The following is a 19,022-nucleotide window of genomic DNA, read 5'->3' as shown; positions in this document are numbered from 1 at the left end:
CCTCTGGCAGTGTTGGTTTCCCTTGGGCATAAACTAGTGGGTAGGCCATCTGAATGGGCTTCAGGCTCTGGAGCTTGATGGGGAAACTCCCATCAGGGACAGTCCCTGGCCAGCTGGAGTTTGTGTGCAGACTGGAGGCCCTCCAGCCACTGCTCATTCAGCTGGTATTTGTATCCAGAAACCCGTTCAAGTGGAAGGGGCCGAAAACCTTCACACATACCCACGAAAGGCCTCTGCTCTGACCGGAGATCACAGTCAATCTGGCCATCACCATTTCATCTTCTCAGCATGCTCCTGGCACCCACCTCTAAACTCTTCCTGCATAGATGAATGCCTAGATGAATCCAACTAGGACCCACAGTGTGACGCTCAGCCAGGGGAAGAGCCAGCAAAGTCAAGTGAAACACCCTTTTGCATTTTTGTGGCCAATGGCTTCTCCACAGCCTCCTGTGCCACACTGCATATGTGTGAGTTCCTGGAAGCCGGGGCCAGAAATCCTGCGCCCCTGGAGGCCTGAGGAGTGTTGATGTCGGCGTAGGGACGACCAGCGTCCTGTGTGCAGGAGCGAGCTTTGAGTCCCACTCTGGCTGGCTATGGGGCTCTAGGATCCCTGGCACCCTCCTCGGATTCTGCCTGTGCTCCCTTGAACGTGTACACTCCAGCTACATTTCCCCTCCCATCACTCTGATTTGGCCTCTGCCCCATTTCGAGTTATGGAGGTAACCACGGTAGCACTGTCAGCAGTGCCACAGGTCTCTAGATATGGAGACTCAGGCTGATCTTGGCTGTCTTCTGCCCCAGGCAATGGCTCCAATGCTTAAACTCCCAGATGATTCCGTGTGGCCCATGGAGGATGTTATTCCTGATCCACTCAGAAGTCCAAGTGAGGGTCAGCAGAGCAGGTAGGCCAGGTGAGTGTTGGGTAGGGAGGGGCTAAGGTTTCTTGACCATCACCATGGAGACACCCTCCGGAAGCACTGGGCAGAGCTTCTAACAGGGCCTGGTCACAAATGATTGAGCCAATAGCAAAGAACTGGCCAGCCTGGCTGATCCCCCAGGGCCCTTCTTGTGGGCCTATGAGACTTAGCAGCCACTTCTGGCAGTGACCACAGGAATTCAGCACACCCAGGGAAAAGCTTGGCAGAGGAGAGCCCCTGATGTCGAGAGTTTCAAGGTACTGGGTGAGCAGGCCGGATACCTCTTTTCCACTTACATGAGGACATCAAGAGGCGAGATATCACCCTTCAGTATCTATTCTGTCTTTTTCTATCTGTGTCAGTTCTATGACATCTTTTAATTCTTCTATATTGAAATATCACAACAAGGACAGCAGGAGAGGGGGACTAGAGCTGAAAAGGGAACATTGTTTTCTTCTTAGGAAATACTGTCTGTAAGGTACATTTTCAGCTGGGCAGAACAGAGTGCTTACTGAACACACCTAAACCCCGTATGGTTTCACGTACTCTAATGGGTTAAAAGTTAAACTCTTTACCCAGATGGAGAATTTATAGGCAACGTTCTTGTGCACGTATCACAGAGGGATTTTCAAACATAGTAAGTTAATTCTTCTGACTTATTCCACCAGAATGAGAGAAACTATATTTGGGTTTCTCTTTCTTGCAGTGAATTGGAAACATGCCCATTCTGCTAACACAATGTTTCCTTAGCAATATGACGTCTCTGTTGCTTCCGTATAGTTGAAAGGTAGAAACTCGCATTGTTTTCTCCTTTAGAAATACTGCCTGTAAGGAACATTCCAGGCTGGGCAGCACAGAGTGCCTACCGAAAACACCTAAACCCCGCATGGCTTCATGTACTCGAAAGGGAGAAAAATTAAACTGTTTACTCAGGTAGAGAATGTATAGGCAGCATTCTTGTGCATGTAGCACAGAGGGATTTTCAAACACAGTGAGTAAATCCATCTGACTTATTCCACCAGAATGAGAGAAAGTGTATTTGGTTTTATCTTTCTTGCAGTGAATTGGAAACACGCCCATGCTTACAACACAAGTTTATTCAGCAAAACCACTTCGCTTTTGCCGTCCTTTAGCTGAACGAGAAACAATCTGACTTGCTCTTCCTAGAATGTGAGATGCACATTCATTCCCGGTAACACAAATTTCCCTTAGAAAACATCTGAAAACCCGGGGGATTCAAGTACTTGAAAGGGAGAAGCTGGACATTCTTCTCCCATTCAGAGAATGTATGAGAAAGTTTGTCAATCCTGTGGGAACAGTGTTTTATCAAAACAGATATCTTAATTGATTAAGTTAACTGACTTAAATGGAACACCATATTTTGGTTTTCTTTCATGCACTGAATTAGGAACATGTAAGTTCTGCTAGCGTAGTGTTTCCTTATGAAAATAACATCTCTGCTGCTGCTGTACAGTTGAACATCAGAAACTCCCATTATTTTCTCCTTTCGAAGTACTTCTGTAAGGCACATTCTTGGTGTGGCAGCACAGAGTGACTACTGAAAATACCTAAACCCTGCATGGCTTCAGGTACTCAAATGGGAGAAAAGTTAAACTCTTTACTCTGGTGTAGAATGTATAGGCAACATTCTTGTGCATGTAGCACAAAGGGATTTTCAAATACAGTAAATTAATCCTTCTGACTTATTCCACCAGAATGAGAGAAAGTGTATTTGGGTTTCTCTTTCTTGCAGTGAATTGGAAACATGCATGTTCTGCTAACATACTGTTTCCTTAGCAAAACGACATTTCTCTTGCTGGCGTATAGTTGAACGGCAGAAACTCGCATTGTTTTCTCCGTTCGAAATACTACCTTTAAGGCACATTCTTAGCTGGGCAGCACCGAGTGCTTACTGAAAACGCTAAACCCTGCATGGCTTCACATACTCGAATGGGAGAAAAATAAACTCGTTACTCAGGTGTAGAATGTATCGGCAACATACTTGTGCATGTAAAACAGATTTTCAAACACAATAAGTTAATCCTTTTGACTCATTCTACCAGAATGAGAAAAACTGTATTTGGGTTTCTCTTTTTTGCAGTGAATTGGAAACATGCCTGTGCTTACAACACAAGATTTAGTCAGCAACACTACCTCGCTTTTGCTGTCGTTTAGTTGAATGGGAAGCAATCTGCCTTGTTCTTCCTAGAATGTGAAACGCACATTCATTCCTGGTAAGGCAAAGTTCACTTAGAAAACATCTGAGAAAGCACATTAACCAATTGTGCCACCCAGGGACCTCATAATTAATGATAGCTCATCATTTTTTTTGTTCATATGCTTCATCATTCATTCACTTATTCAACAAATATTACTAAATACTTCTAGATGTCAGACACATTTCAAAGTCCTGTTTATGTTTTTCTTCTTATGTAAACCAGGTAAACTCTAAGTGTGAGACTGGAGACTACTTTACCCTTCAGTGTAGCCTTCAGAATGAGTTGTACATAACAAGTAAGTACCTGGTGGCACAGTGGTTAAGTGCTCAGCTGCTAACCGAAAGGTCGGCAGTTCAAATCCACCAGTCACTCCATGAGAGAAAGATGTGGCAGTCTGCTTCCAGAAACATTACGGTCTTGGAAACCCTATGGGGCAGTTCTACTCTGTCCTATAGGGTCACTGTGAGTTGGAACCAACTCAACGTCAATGAGTTTATTTAGACTAAAAGTGGCAATATACACAGTCATCGGAGATTCACTCTGAAAATAAATTAGATCTAAGTGCTAGATTGATGGTTTGGCCAAGTGAACTTTCAAGTCGCATTGAACACTAGCTTATGATTCTAAACAAACAAACAAAAAAACCAAACGCCATTGAGTCGATTCTGACTCATGGCAACCCCATGCATGCAGAGTAGAACTATGCTCCATAGGGTTTTCTTAGCTGTAGTGTTTACAGAAGCAGATCACCAAGACTTTTAGATTAGCAGTCAAGTCGAACCATTTATGCCACCTGCAGACCTTAGTTTATCAGTTATTGTTCTTTTCTTTGCTGTAGAATCAGTTCCAACTCATTGCAACCCCATGTGTTACAGAGTAGAACTGTGCTCCATAGGATTTTCAAGGCTGTGACCTTAGGAAGCAGATCTCCAGGACTTTCTTCTGCAGCATCTCTGGGTAATTCAAACTGCCAACTTTTTGGTTGCTAGTTAAGCGCAAACCATTTGCACCATCTAAAGAGAAACAATATTTTGTCTCTAGATCATCCACTACTCTTGCCTGTGTGAGAACAGAGAAAGCCTTTTCATGCCACAGTGGTCCTTGAGGTCTATCCAAGTAGCAGTTCCTATAACACTACTTGGATCCACAATCAACACTCAGGGAAGTAGCAGTCAAGAATTCAAACTATGCATTACATTGGGCAGATTTGCTGCAAAAGATCTCTTTAAAGTGTTAAAAACAAAGATGTCACCTTGAGGGCTAAGGTGCACCTGACTCAAGCCATGATGTTTTCAGTTACCTCATATGCATTGGAACGCTGAACAATAAATAAGGAAGACCAAAGAAGGACTGGCGCCTTTGAATTATGGTGTTGGTGAAGAATATTGAATATACCAGGGACTGCCAGAAGAAAGAACAAATCTGTCTTGGAAGAAGTACACCCAGAATGCGCCTTAGAAGCCAGGATGCCGAGACTACTTTGGACATGTTATCAGGAGAACCAGTCCCTGGAGAAGGACATCATGCCTGGTAGAGGGTCAGCAAAAAAGAGGAAGACCCTCAATGAGATGGAGTGACACAGTGGCTGCAACAATGGGCTCAAGCATAACAATGATTGTGAGGATGGAGCAGGACTGGGCAGTGTTTCATTCTGTTGTACATAGGGTTGCTATGAGTCAGAACCGACTCAACAACACCTAACAACAACAACAATTGCCTGGATATTGATGATGAGTGAGTTTACCTATAAGCTTTGTCTCTTCCCTCTGTGTCCCCTCTATGGAGTGCTTAAGGGCAGCTTCATATGACGCCAACTGCACGACCTGGAGATACTGTGACACTGCAAAGGGTTTATGACTTCTCATAGACAACTGGGATGTGACATCCATGAGTAGGCCAAATGAATTAGCTATTTCCTGCCATAAACATGGAAAATGTGAAAAGATTATTCTTTCAGAGGAAATCATAAAAGGGAACTGGGGCTCTAAATTCAATCTTCAATCTATAAAACTAGTTGCTGTTGAGCTGACTCCAACTCATGGCAACCTTATGTGTGTCACAGTAGAACTGCATTCCAGAGGGTTTTCTTTTTCTTTTAATTTTATTTATTTTGTTGTTGTTGAGAATACACACTGCCAAAAGACACACCAATTCAACAGTTTCTACATGTACAATTTAGTGACATTGATTACATTCTTTGAGTCATGTAACCATTTTCACCCTCCTTTTCTGAGTTGTTCCTCCATTAACATAAACTCACTGATCTCTAAGTTTCCTATCTAACCTTTCTAGTTGCTATTGTAAATTTGATCCCATACACCAAAAACCAAACCAAACCCATTGCCATTGAGTTGACTCCAATTCATAGCAAACTTATAGGACGGAGTAGAACTGCCTTATAGGGTTTCCAAGGAGTGGCTGGTGGATTTGAACTGCTGACCTTTTTGTTAGCAGCTGAGCTCTTAACCACTGTGCCACCAGGGCTCCTGATCCCATATAAAAAACAAAAACCCATTGCTGTCGAGTCGATTCTGACTCATAGCTACCTTATAGGACATAGTAGAACTGCTCTGTACAGTTTCCAGTGAGCACCTGGTGGATTCAAACTGCCAACATTTTAGTTAGCAGCCGTAGCGCTTAACCACTACACCACCAGGGTTTCCAAGGCAGGTCTTAAAGAGCACAATGTTCAAGGCAGACATTCTTTACTAGGTAAGCTAAACTACTGTTTGGTTTTAAAAAGACTTCAAGGGATATTTTTAGTTTAAGGTTTAGAGATTATCTCTGGGCTACAATTTCAGGGGCTTCATAGTATTTTCAAAGGCTGATTTTTGAGAAATAGATTATCAGGCCTTTCTTCTGTGGTGCCTCTGGGTGGACTTGAACCTTCAGCCTTTGGTTAGCAACTGAGCATGTTCACTGTTTGCACCACCTAGGGATTTCTGCAGAACTATAGCACCACCTTTCTCTGGAACTACTTCCATTTCCTAAAAGCATAAGGGAATATGATGTAATGAAACATTTAGGATAAAAGTGTAAATGTTTAAACAAAGCAGAAAGAAACTCAGGCCTTCAATTGTCATCCCATTCCATCACAAAGTTATTAATATTAATTCCTCTGTTCCAGATTTTAGGAGACCCTAGGTGGTGCAAATGTTTAAGTGCTCGACTACTAATGGAAAGATCGGCAGTTCAGACACACCCAGAGACAGCTTGGAAGAAAGACCTGGCAGTCTGCTTCCAAAAGGTCACAGCCTTGAAAATTCTGTGGAGTACAGTTCTACTCTACTCTAACATGCATGAGGCCGCCATGAGTTGGAATCCACTTGATGGCAACCGGTTTGGTTTTGGTTTTTTGGTCCTAAATTTTTCCCCAGTTTTCATCTTGTTTCACTTTTGCTTTTCTTCTTGACCTCCCTGCATTCCCTCTTTCCCTGTTAGTTTTCTATTATGCTCTTGCGGAGAAAAAATCAATTGTCACACAATATGGTAAAAGAGATCAGAAAGAAGGAAGAGAGAGCTCTATCGCCAATTGAAGTGAGGTAGAAATCTACGTGTGGGGTTTGTATTTACCCTGAGGTGGTACTAGAGAGGAGAAAGAGCTTGTCCCATTCCTCAGGTATTGGAGGCAGTGGTGGATCAATAGTAGAATTCTCACCTTTTCATTCAGGAGACCTAGGTTCGAGTCCCAGCCAATGCACCTTATGTGCAGCCACCACCTGTCTGTCACTGGAGGCTTGCTCAGTGCTACGAGTGAACAGGTTTCAGAGGAGCTTCCAGACTAAGATGGACTAGGAAGAAAGGCCTGGCAATTTACTTCTGAAGATCAGCCCATGAATACCCTATGGATCACGACAGTCTGATCTGCAGCCGATCATGGGGATGGTGTAGGACTGGGCAGCGTTTCCGTTGTGCATGGGGTCGTCATGGGTTGGAGGCCAACTCGATGGCAGGTGACAACAACACAACAACATAAGGTATGTTGGGGGGCAAAAAAGGTGGAGAATTATCTAGCATGGGAAAACGTTAACAAAACCTGGGAAGGATTTCAAACCTTTAAAGAAGGTGTGGAAACTCCATGTCCAAATCCACGCGTCAGCCTCTTGAAAGCGGAGCAAATCTTCATGCTGTTGTTCTGGTCCTTGGTGATGGTAAACAAGGAGCATAAGTATTATTTCATCAGGCTATAAAAACCAAACCAAACTGATTGCCAATGAGTTGATTCCAACTCATAGCGACCCTGTATGATAGAGAGATCTGCCTCATAGGATTTCCAAGGAGTGGCTGATGGATTCGAGTTGCCAATGTTTAGGTTAGCAGCTGTAGCTCTTACCAGGGCTCCAAACAAGAAGCATAAGAATTATTTCTTCATTTTTCATCAGGCTGTAGACACCTAGAAGCCTGTTGCTGTCAACTCAGTTCTGACTCATGGTCGCCCTGTGTGTTACAGAATAGAACTGAGCTCCCTAGGGTTTTCTTGGGTGGCGCAAACCATTTGAGCTTGGCTACTGACTGAAAGGTTGGTGGTTTGAATCCACCCATTGGCACCATGGAAGAAAGGTCTGGTGATCTACTTCCATAAGATCACAGCCATAGAAAACCTTATGGAGTGCAGCTCTACTCTAAAATGTGGGGTCACCATGATTCAGGATCGTCTCAATGGCAATGGGTAAAGGCATCTGGAGATTGTCCTTGAATTTATAAAGGCTTTCTTAAACCAGCCTTGACGGAGAAATACTCTTGTATATATGTGAATGTAAGACAGAGAAATTAGACACATTTATTGGAATTTACAGGAGCCTTAGGGGCGCAATGGTTAAGCACTCAGCTCGGCTGCGAACCAAAAGGTCAGCGGTTTAAACCCACCAGTGGCGATCTGCTTCTGTGAAAATTACAGCCTAGGAAACCCTATGAGGCAATTCTACTCTGTCACATGGGGTCACTGTAAGTTGGAATCCACTCAATGGCACACAACAACAACAATTGGAGTTTAACATGAAAACAAAGGCATTTAGAATACATACACATATGCAGACACAGAAATAAAGTTCAATACTTTGTTTTGGGACAACTGGCATTCTTTGAAGAAGCCCTGGTTGTACAGTGGTTAAGCACTCTGCTACTAACCTAAGGGCAGTTCGAACTCACCAGCCACTCTGTGCGAGAAAAGACGTGTCCATCTCTCCCATAAAGATTAAAAACAAAACAAAGAACAAAAAAAGCCACTGCCTTTGAGTGATTCTAACTCATAACGACCCTATAGGACAGAAAACTGCCCCATAGGATTTCCAAGGCTGTAATCTTTACAAAGGAGCTCTGGTGGCACCGTGGTTAAAGTGCTCAGTTGCTAACCAAAAGTTCGGCTCTTAGAACCCACCAGCTGCTCTGCGGGAGACACACGTGGCAGGCCGCTTCCCTAAAGATTACAGCCTTGGAAACCCTATGGGGCAGTTCTCCTCTGTCATACAGGGTCGCTATAAGTTGGAATCGACTCAATGGCAATGGTTATGGAGCATTCATTTGAAAAAAGTAAATTAGTTCAATGCTCACCTCATAATCCACAAAAATAAATTCTGAGGCTGAAGTGTCAAAAAGGCCTAACTCTAAGAACACACCAACTATCAGGCCACTCCCTATGTTTCCAAAGAGAAAATGAAACCAATTAAAATTGGAGAGGGGAAATTTTTAATTTATGGGCTTTTGGGGATGGAGGTAAGATATTCAAATGTCCCTTATAATAGTCTATGTATTAATTCATATTTCAGTATTTTTATATAAAATATATTTAGAAACATTTTTCCACTCTCAGTGTTAATAAAACAATCTTTATGAGCATCTTGGACCTTGTACTTTGTCACAACTTGAGGCAATCTATTTTCCAAAGAATGACATTCCAAAAGCACAATATTACCTGAATAGTCTGGAAAGTAGCGTGTTTTAAGCCACGTATGAGCTGACAAAACCAAAAAAGTCCACAATCAATACCCCTAGAAGCAGCAGTCAAGAAATCAAACAACGTATTACTGGGGGAAAATCTGCTGCAAAAGACCTCTTTAAAGTGTTAAAAAACAAAGATGTTACTTTGAGGACTAAGATGTGCCTTACCTAAGCTGTGGTATTTTCAATCACCTCATATGCACGGGAAAGACAGACAATGAATAACGAAGACCGAAGAAGAATTGACACCTTTGAATTATGTATTGGTAAAGAATATTGAATACACATGGACTGCTAGAAGAATGAACAAATCTGCCTTGGAAGAAGTACAGCCAGAACGCTCCTTAGGAGCAAGGATGGTGAGACTTCGTCTCACGTACAGTGGATGTGTTACCAGGAGGGATCAGTCCCTGGAGAAGGACATCATGCTTGGTAAAGTAGAGGGTCAGCAAAAAAGAGGAAGACCCTCAATGAGATGGATTGACACAGTGGCTGCAAAAATAGGCTCAAGCATAACAACGATCATGAGGATGGTGCAGGACTGGGCAACATTTCGTTCTATTATACACAGGGTCGTTGTGAGTAGAAACCAACTCAACAGCGCCTAACATGATGTTGACACAATGTTTTAGATCAAACCACAAGTAAGTTTTTTTTTCTAAGTGTTCGCTGTGGTAAATATATAGGTAACAAAACATTTGTCATTTTAACGATCTTCACGTGTACAATTCAGTGACATTAATTATGTTCATCACGTTGTCCCATCATCACCTTTCCCAAATTATACCATAACCCTTAATAGAAGCTCGGTGTCCCCCAAGCGTGTAACTTTTAAAGAAAGCAAGGACAGTGTTTTAAAAATCCATCTTGTGGATATATTTGCTGACTACTGTAACATCTTATCATTCTGCATCTCTGTTCTGTAAGTAATTTTTAAAAGACTTGTTTAAGATAATATATAGCATTTTCAACAGAAATAATTACTAAATCTGTCTTTTTCAAATAATTGGTTCTGTGCAAAACTAGAATTGATTAAGGACACTTCACGGCTAGGATATATTGCTTCAATAGTACTTCATTGCTCAAAATTGAAGTAATCAAGGAAATATGCAAAATATGAGAGCATGTAAAATTTTAATTATCAGGAAACCACTTTTTTTCCCTCAGGGATCATTTATTTTGTTTGTTTTGAGGGGAGGAGGAGAAGGATCGTTTGTTGTGTGTGTGTTTGAGAGGGGTGGATCGTTCCTTTTGTTTTCGGGGCGCAATTTGCACCCTTGTTTGATATTTAGGCCTATTCTGTCTAGAGAGTATTTCTTTGTAATTACTGTTTCTTTCTACACACCGATCCTGCAGGTCATACACAAATGTATGAAAGATGAGAACTCCCCTGTCATTCACAGTCTCTTGAAAAGGTATCTTTGCTCAGGGTAGAGAAATTACAGTTGATTTCTAGAAATAGAATGAAAGAATTTCAGGAAATGAGGTGTTTATGGTCTGAAATTGTGGCTTTACCTGAACAGATGGGAAATTCTCCCTAACGTCTTTCCTAGCTTTCTTTCTAAATGGAGTTTCTGATTTGCAGCCATCCCTGAAGTTTGCTGTGAGGGAATTCAGAACCTAGGCTGCAATCTCTTTGGATTTCCCGAGAGAAGTGAGGATGTCGTTGTTGTTGTTGGTTGCTGTCCAATCAGTTCCAACTCATGGTGACCCGGCTGTGCAGAGCAGAACTGCTCCACAGAGTTTTCAAAGTTGTGACCTTTCAGAAGCAGATCACCAGGGCTTTCTTGCAAGGCACCACTGAGTGTGTTTGAACTGCCAGCCTTTGGACTAGTAGTTTAGTGTTTAACCATTTGTACCACCCAGGAAGTCTACTTAGCAAGGCTAAATACATGGTTGGAAGTTTTAGGGTTAGATGGAAAGTAAAAAAAAGAAAAAAAAATGTTTGTCATGTGACTATTCTGTTTAACAGGTTGTGGCTGGGAGAAAAATAGCACCCAAAGATGTCTACGGAGCCCTTGTGGTGCCCTGGTTAAGAACTTGGCTGCTAACCAAAAGGTCAGCAGTTTGAATCCACCAGCTGCTCCTTGGAAACCCTGTGGGGCAGTTCTCCTCTGTCCTGTAGTGTCGCTATGAGTCAGAATTGTCTTGACGGCAATGAGTTTTCTCTTTTTTTTAAAGGTATCCACAGGAGCCCTTGTGGTGCGGTGGTTAAGCACTCACCTTCTAACGAAAAGGTCGGTGGTTCGAACCCGCCCACTGCTCTGCAGGAGAAAGATGTGGTTGTGTAAAGTTTACAGCCGTGGAAACCCTATGGGGCAGTCCTGCTCTGTCCTATAGGGACACTCTGAGTTGGAATTGACTTGAAGGCAATGGGTTTGGTAAAGATGTCCACATTCTAATCCCCAGTGAGAAAATTAACATGAATTACAGTCGGGTGAAGAGGCAATTTGAATGTATGAACTTTTGGGGATGGAAGTAAAACATTCAAATGCAGTGAATCCCCAGAACCTGTGAATATGTCACCTTACATAACAAGAGGGACTTTGCAGATGTGGTTAAGAATCTTGAGATTGTCTCAAATTACCCAGGTGGGCCCAGTGTAATCACCAAAACACCAGTTGCCATCAGTTCAGATTCATAACAACCCTATGTGTGTCAGAGTAGAACTGTGTTCCATAGGGTTTTCAATGGCTGATTTTTCAGAAGTAAATCACCAGGCCTTTCTTCTGAGGCATCTCTGGGTGGACTCCAACCACCAATCTTTTTGTTAGCAGCCAAGCATGCTAACCATTTGCACCAGACTCTTAAAAGTGTATAACCCTTCCTGGTGTGGATCAGAGAGAGACATGATTATGGAAGAATGAACAGAGAGATGAAATGTTGCTGATTTTAAAGACAGAGGAGGGGCCATGAGCCAAGGAATGAGGAGAAGCTGGAAAAGGCAAGGGAACAGATTCTTCCCTACAGCCTCCAGAAAGGAACCATAGCCCTGGCAGCCCCTTGATTTTAACCCAGTGAAACCCATTTCAGACTTCCAAGCCCTGGAACTGTAGAATACACAATATGTGTTGTTTTAAGGTACTGAGTTTGTGGCAATGGTTACAGTAGCAACAGAAAAATAATACACATGTACTAACCAAAAATTAAATATTTAATAGTCTTCGCCTATGTAAATGCTAAAGATAGGTCCCTGTCTCAGATTTTTGAAGTTTATACCTTTGTCAGCATAGAGGTTTCTCAGAATAAAACTAGTGTTAACTCAGAACCATGTAGGGGAGGCTGCACACTGACCGCAGCATGAGAACCATCATAGTGAGAATGCCGGGAAAAAGGAAAGTCAACGTCAGGAAAACAGAAGGAAATCACTTTTTCTCTCTATCACAGAATTTTAGAAAGTGAGGAAAAACACATTGTAAGAAACGTAACTCTTGATTCAACTTTAGGCAAGGGGGCAGTGGTGGCTCAATTGCAGAATGCTCACCTTCCATGCCAGAGACCAGGGTTCAATTCCTGGCTAATGCATCTCATGAGCAGCCACCACCCATCTGTCAGTGGAGGCTTGTGTGTAGCTATGATGCTAAACAGGTTTCAGCAGAGCTTCCAGACCAAGACAGAGTACGAAGAAAGGCCTGGTGATCTACTTCCAAAAGTCACCCTTGAAAATTCTATGGAGCACAGTTCTACTCTGATACTTATGGCCAAAATTCAGGAGAACACAGGAAGGCTGCCATCAGTGCTGCTGTTTTTAACCTCTCTCAGGGTAACCATTTACTTGGTCCTTTCTATAAAAATAATCTTATTTTATTTCATTATAATTAATAGAGGCTATGGTTGAATGGTTGGTGTAAACGGTTAGGCCCTGAGCTACTAACCAAAAGGTGGGTGGTAGGAACCCACCCAGAGGCACCTCAGAAGAAAGGCCTGGCAATCTACTTCTGAAAACTCAGCCATCGAAAACCCTATGGAGCACCGTTCCTACTTAAGGGAATATTGGAAGTTCTAGAACAACAAAGATTATTTTACTACTTTCTTCTTTTTTCTGTTTCGTGTTCCAAATTTCTGATCATAAAAACCTTCTACGTGTTTGCTTTAGGGACTCAAAGAGACCCTATAGGACAGAGTAGAACTGCCCCATAGTGTTTTCAAGGCTGTAATCTTTTTGGAAGCAGATTGCCACATCTTTCTCCCCCGGAGCTGCTGGTGGGTTCAAACTGCCAACCTTTTGGTTGGCATCCCAGTACTTAAACCAGTGCACCACCAGGGCTGAGTCAAAATTGACTTGATGACAATGGTTTTTTTCTGCTTTAGGGTTAATCTTAATTCTCAATTAAATACATCATAATAAGTATGATCCTTTTCATTCTACTGATTGTTTTTGCCTTGAGTTATCCTGTTAATAAATCAGTGCACCGTGGCAGGATTTACTATGGGTTGAAATCAGAACTCTGTTAAAGCACTTTTAGCTAGTAAGAAAAGGTGGGGAGGTGTGGTAAGCAGAAAAATGTTTCCTGAAGATGTCTATGTCCTAATCCCCACAACCTGTGAATATGGCACCTTACACAGCAAAAGGAATTTTGCAGATGTTAAAAGATCTTGAAATGGGAGATTATCCTGGATGATCCAGGTGGGCCCAGTGGCAGGGTCCTTCTAAAGGAAGGCAGGGAGGTCAGAGTCAGAGAGAGACTGGAAGATGCTACACGGCTGATTTTGAAGATGGTGGAGGGGGCCACAAGTCAAGGAACGTGGGCCCTACCTTCAGATTTGGAGCTGCTGGAAGTGAAGCCCGGTTTGCGGGGGCATCTGTAACTTCCTGTGACAGTTGGTGTGCGTAGGACAGACCCCAGGGCTGAGACATTCACTGGCATCTGGGAGGGAAGGAAGAAAGTGGCCATTAACTATAAAACTCAGAAACCTCAGCCAAGTGCCCCACACCTACTGGAGCACCATTGTTACTGGGAATTGTGTCTTCGTGTTGGGTGGGGCAGGCAAAGAATGAATCCAGGAATAACCAGGAGGAAAAAGAGAGCTAGAGACGAGGGTGGGGGCACGTCTCCACAAGTTGGCTGCAGAGAAAAATAAGATCATACAGGCAGTATTTGGAGTCCCTGAGTGGTGTAACTGGTTAAGTGGTCAACTACTGACAGAAAGGTTGGTGGTTTAAACACACCCAGAGTCACCTCTGAAGACAAACCTGGCAATCTGCTTCTGAAAGGTCACAGCCTTGAAAACTCCATGGAGCAATTCTGCTCTGCATCCATGGGATTGCTAGGAGTTGGAATCAACTCGATGGCACCTGGTTTGGTTGCGTTTAGAATACTTATCGACTACCACATAGGAATATCTTACATTCTAAACGGTGACACAAAATTCAACACACAGTCCTTATTTTTAAGCTATTTGGAAACCAAGAATAGAAAGAAAACTTAATACATGATAATGAGTATTTAACTGGATCAAGTATCAGGCTTATAGATATTATATTCTCATTAAAGTGAAGGAAATAAAAAAGATAGACAAATACTCTGTTGCTGTCTAGTAATGTTTAGAAATTCTGCCCAATGCAGTAAGATGAGAAAAATAAAACTTGTTCACCTATATAAGAAATTAAATAGCAAAATATTATTTTGGATGTAAGCTGATTTTAAGGAAAATTGAAGAGAAACAAGTGAAAAATGCTTGAAACTCATGCAGTAATATATAAGCCAGTGTACTGAGATAAACAGAGAAAAATTAAGAGCTTTTATAAACATAAAAAAATGACAAATTAGAAAATCTAAAGGAAAAGACGTCAGGAAAATACTCTAAAGGCTTCTATATTTGAATGTTATGAGTGTGAATTTACAGAGTGCTTCTGTATATTTTAAAAATCAAAAGCACAACAATGGCATACAAAATGATGACGTGTCTGTGGGCAAACTTGAAAAGAATTTCATAGAACTTATTTGAAGTTATCTACAAGTCTCTGTGGAGGAACATATGACTTGAATATAATGAAGTCATATGCTAAGTTGCTGAACTGAAAGATTCAAAAAGTTAAACTGGCCAATTCCTCCACACTGATCAATAAGTACGCCCTTCTCACGGTGGCGCAAACAGTTAAGCATTCGGCTGCTCACTGAAAGGTTGACGGTTCAAACTCACCCAGTGGATCTGAGAGGGAAAATCCTGATGAACTGTTTCCATAAAGATAGTTGTTGTTAGGTGCCATTGAGTCAACTTTTGACTCACAGAGAACCCATGCGACATCTGTAAAGATTACAGCCTAGAAAACCCTAAGGAGCAGTTCGACTCTGTCACATGGGGTTGCTGTGAGTCTGAATCGACTCCATGTTACCTAACAATTTAACAGCATGCCTCAACCATGACTAATATTGCTTATCAATTGCAGTCCTCCTTCCCACTGAGCACTGATCAATACCATTCTCCAGGGGCAACCAGGCAACAAGGAAACTTGGTAGATGAGATTAATCCAAGGTGCACTCCTGCCTTAAGAGATTTATGGCCTAAAATATTTCAGACCATTTTAATCCACAATCATCATAACTTGATTGTGAATGAAAGAAGATATCTAATAACAATGCTTATGAACTGAAGAATTTATGAATGACTTGGGTAATTTAGGATAAATTGTGTCAATTTTAGATTTTTTTTTCTAGTTCAACCTTCTTTCTAAGAAAAATTTCACCTGAAGAATTCATGGATTCCCCTCGCCTGTACACCACCACTTATCTGTGAGTTTGTTTTACTACGGTGACTTGCATGTTGCTATGATGTTGGAAGCTATGCCACCAATATTTCAGATACCAGCAGGGTCATCCATGGTGTGGACAGGTTTCAGCAGAGCTTCCATATTATGACAGACTAGGAAGAAAGGCCTGGCAATCTACTTCCAAAAGCTAGCCAATGAAAACCTTATGGATGACAACAGGAGATTGTCCCACTCACTTGCTTTGGACACGTCATCAGGAGGAGGACATCATGTCTGGTGAAGCAGAGGGCCAGTGAGGGTGTGGAAGATCCGCAGTGAGATGGATTGGCACAATAGCCACAATAATGGACTGGAATGTACTGGCAACTGTGATGACGATGCAGGACAGTCAACATTTCATTCTGTCGTATGTAAGGTTGCATGAGTTGGAAACAACTCAATGGCAACCAACAATAGCAGCAACTCACCTACACAAGTGGGTCTATTGCCGGTAAATTGCATTCCTCCATCAGTGTACACAAATCTGTATCTACAGACACAAGCATAGCTGCCCATAATGTTGTTGCAAGTGGATGGGCACAGCATGGAGTCTTGGCATTCATTCTCATCTGTGGCAGGGGAAAGATAAACAATCAATGAATCGATACTGTGGGTCACACTAACGTGAATTCCCTTAGTCATCACATTCTTGTGGTGTGGCCATCATCACCAGCCACAGTTCTATTGCTGGGAACATAGCAGCTGAGGGAGCAGCTCACCCCAATTTTAAAACTGGAAGTCCTGCATTCTAGAAATCCCCTTAATCCCAGGAAAATCGGGACAGTTGGTCACTCTACAGAGCTTAGATTTCCCCCACGGAGCTTACACCGTAATGTAATCTGACCCTACAAATGCCAGTAAATTTCCATTAGTCCTTAAACTAGACCAAGCCAGATTTGGCCTGCCTCACCTGCACAGAAGGGCCAGCTGTGACCACTAATTGACCTCAACAGCGGGCTTAGAAACAGGTGGAATGATTCAGAAGGAAAATTAGCGCCTGGACCCTATTCTGAAATGAGAGGTCCAACAAGAAACACATCACCTTCTGTTTCCTGGCCGCCTTCTAGAATTTTCCCACCCCAGTAAGCCTGTGTGGCTGCCATCTTGCTACCCAAGTCGCTTATAAGCCCTGCTTCCTTGTAGCTGAGGGAGCTGGCTCTGAGTAACTTCTTCCTGGATTCTTGCTCTGCACATGGCAATAAAGTTACTTTCTCTTTATCAAAGACCAGTGTCCAGATCATTGGCAAGTCTGAGCATGCTGGACAAAGGCCACCTTCCCAGCTTCAGTAACACTAATGGAGGAGACTGACAACTAGGAAATTAACAAGGAATTAATGTCCAGGTACAAACAGTTAACGTGCTCAGCTGCTAACCGAAAAGTTCGTGGTTCAGGTACACCGAGGGATGCCCCAGAAGAAAGGCCTGGTGATCTACTTCCAAAAAAAATCAGCCGTTGAAAATGCTATGGAGTGCAGTTTTACTCTGACACACACGGGTTCACAATGGGCCGGAATTGACCAGATGGCAACTGGATACCAGGAAGGAAAAGAAAATAGTATAAGCAGTGAGAGAGCACACAGGTAGAGACTTTAGAGCAAGGCTAGGAATGTTTCTCGGAGGTGACATTTAAAGACAAAGCATGAAAGAGCATGGGAAACACTGTGGAGAAGGGCCCAGGCAGGGGGACAGGCACACAGATAACAATGTAGAACACAAGAAGGCACTAAGGAGACTTTTCTTGTGTGTCCACATTTTCTGGGTTCTGTCTTGATCAGAGGGACTATACTCATGTACTAGGAGTGTAAGACGTACTCAACAGATGGCGATGATACAGAGTATTACAAGTATCCTTCTTCTACAAGGAAAAGGATCTGAAGGCATAAATGTTTTCTCTATCACGGTGCAGGCACATGAATTCCAAGCTCTGCTCCCTTTGCCGACAGAAACAGGTTTTCTGCCTCAGCATTTCCAACTGGGCTTGAAAGACTTCAGTTTCCTGCACATACCTGAAGTTCAGCGTCTCATCTGCTGGCATCTCCCCAAGCCAGTCTCTAATTAGCTCATGTGGCCATTAACCCCCCATATTATGTGCTGATGAAGTAGGCATTTGTCTCCCAAGTCCTCCCGTTATATCCACAATCCCATTGCACTATGACATCGAGGTCCTCATTTGCTTGCAGGAACATGGAGGCTTGGAGGATTCCTCTGAAGGTCTTTAGAGGTGGTTGTTGTTTTTAGCTGCTGTGGATTCAGCCACCAACTCATAACAACCCATGCACTCAGAATGATGCCCCCCAGTCCTATGTCATCCCTATGATTGGCTGTAGATCAGACCATCGTGATCCATAGGGTTTTCACTGGCTGCTTTTCAGAAGTTGATTGATAGGCCTTTCTTCCTAGTCTGTCTTAGTCTGGAAGCTTCACTGAAACCTGTTCAACACGCAAGCCTGCACTGACAGACGGGTAGTGGCTGTACATGAGGTGCATTGGCCAGGAACTGAACTTTGACCTCCCACATGGAAGGCGAGAATTCTGCCACTGTACAACCACTACTCCCCTTTAGAGATTTGAAGGTATTAAGTATATTGCTGCTTATATATATACAGCATTTATGTATTATGTGGAAGAAGGTTTTTTAGATATCTAGTCTGCTCCTTGGCTCAGACTCATGATATACAGATAAGGCCATATTCACTCTGAAGTTGAGTGAAATGGATTCATGCCCCAGGAGACTGGCAGTGTCTGTTCACAGTGACCACCACTCATCTGTCAGTTTGTCATACTGTGAGGGTGTAAAAACAGAGTGGGGGTGTTGTCTGACCTCCTCTAACTTCACCAGGGGGAAGGAGAATCATGATCAACAGCCCGAGGCTGATTCCTATGAGGTGGAGACCAGGCACGCCTTCTCTCCGCCATCTTTACCAATTCTGACACAAACTGTACCTCCCACGGCACTTTCTACTTCTCTGCTGGGTTCGATAATTCATTGCAATGGCTACATGGAACTCACAGACCATACTCACGATTATAGGGTTTATTAGGGAAGTAACAGCTTACAACTTAGGCTCAGAAACACTCAAGTATACAGTTCTGCCATCAGGACACCCTCTTCCCTCTCGTGCCCCCGAGCATGCCTCTCCCTGGCCCTAGGCCTCTACCCAAAGGCACTCAGCTTCTTTTTTTTTTTTTTTTTTTAAT

General features: G+C 42.8%; 1 pseudogene; it reads right to left on the bottom strand.

Moving 5' to 3' along the window:
* LOC101340837 (putative adhesion G protein-coupled receptor E4P) overlaps positions 1-19,022 on the bottom strand; it is a 145,146-nt pseudogene that overhangs the window by 62,322 nt on the left and 63,802 nt on the right.

This window comes from Trichechus manatus, unplaced genomic scaffold, assembly GCF_000243295.1.
Source record: "Trichechus manatus latirostris isolate Lorelei unplaced genomic scaffold, TriManLat1.0 scaffold00077, whole genome shotgun sequence".
Classification (NCBI taxonomy): Eukaryota; Metazoa; Chordata; class Mammalia; order Sirenia; family Trichechidae; genus Trichechus; species Trichechus manatus.
Note: the sequence above shows the minus strand (reverse complement) of the source record. Positions and strands in the feature narration are given on the sequence as shown.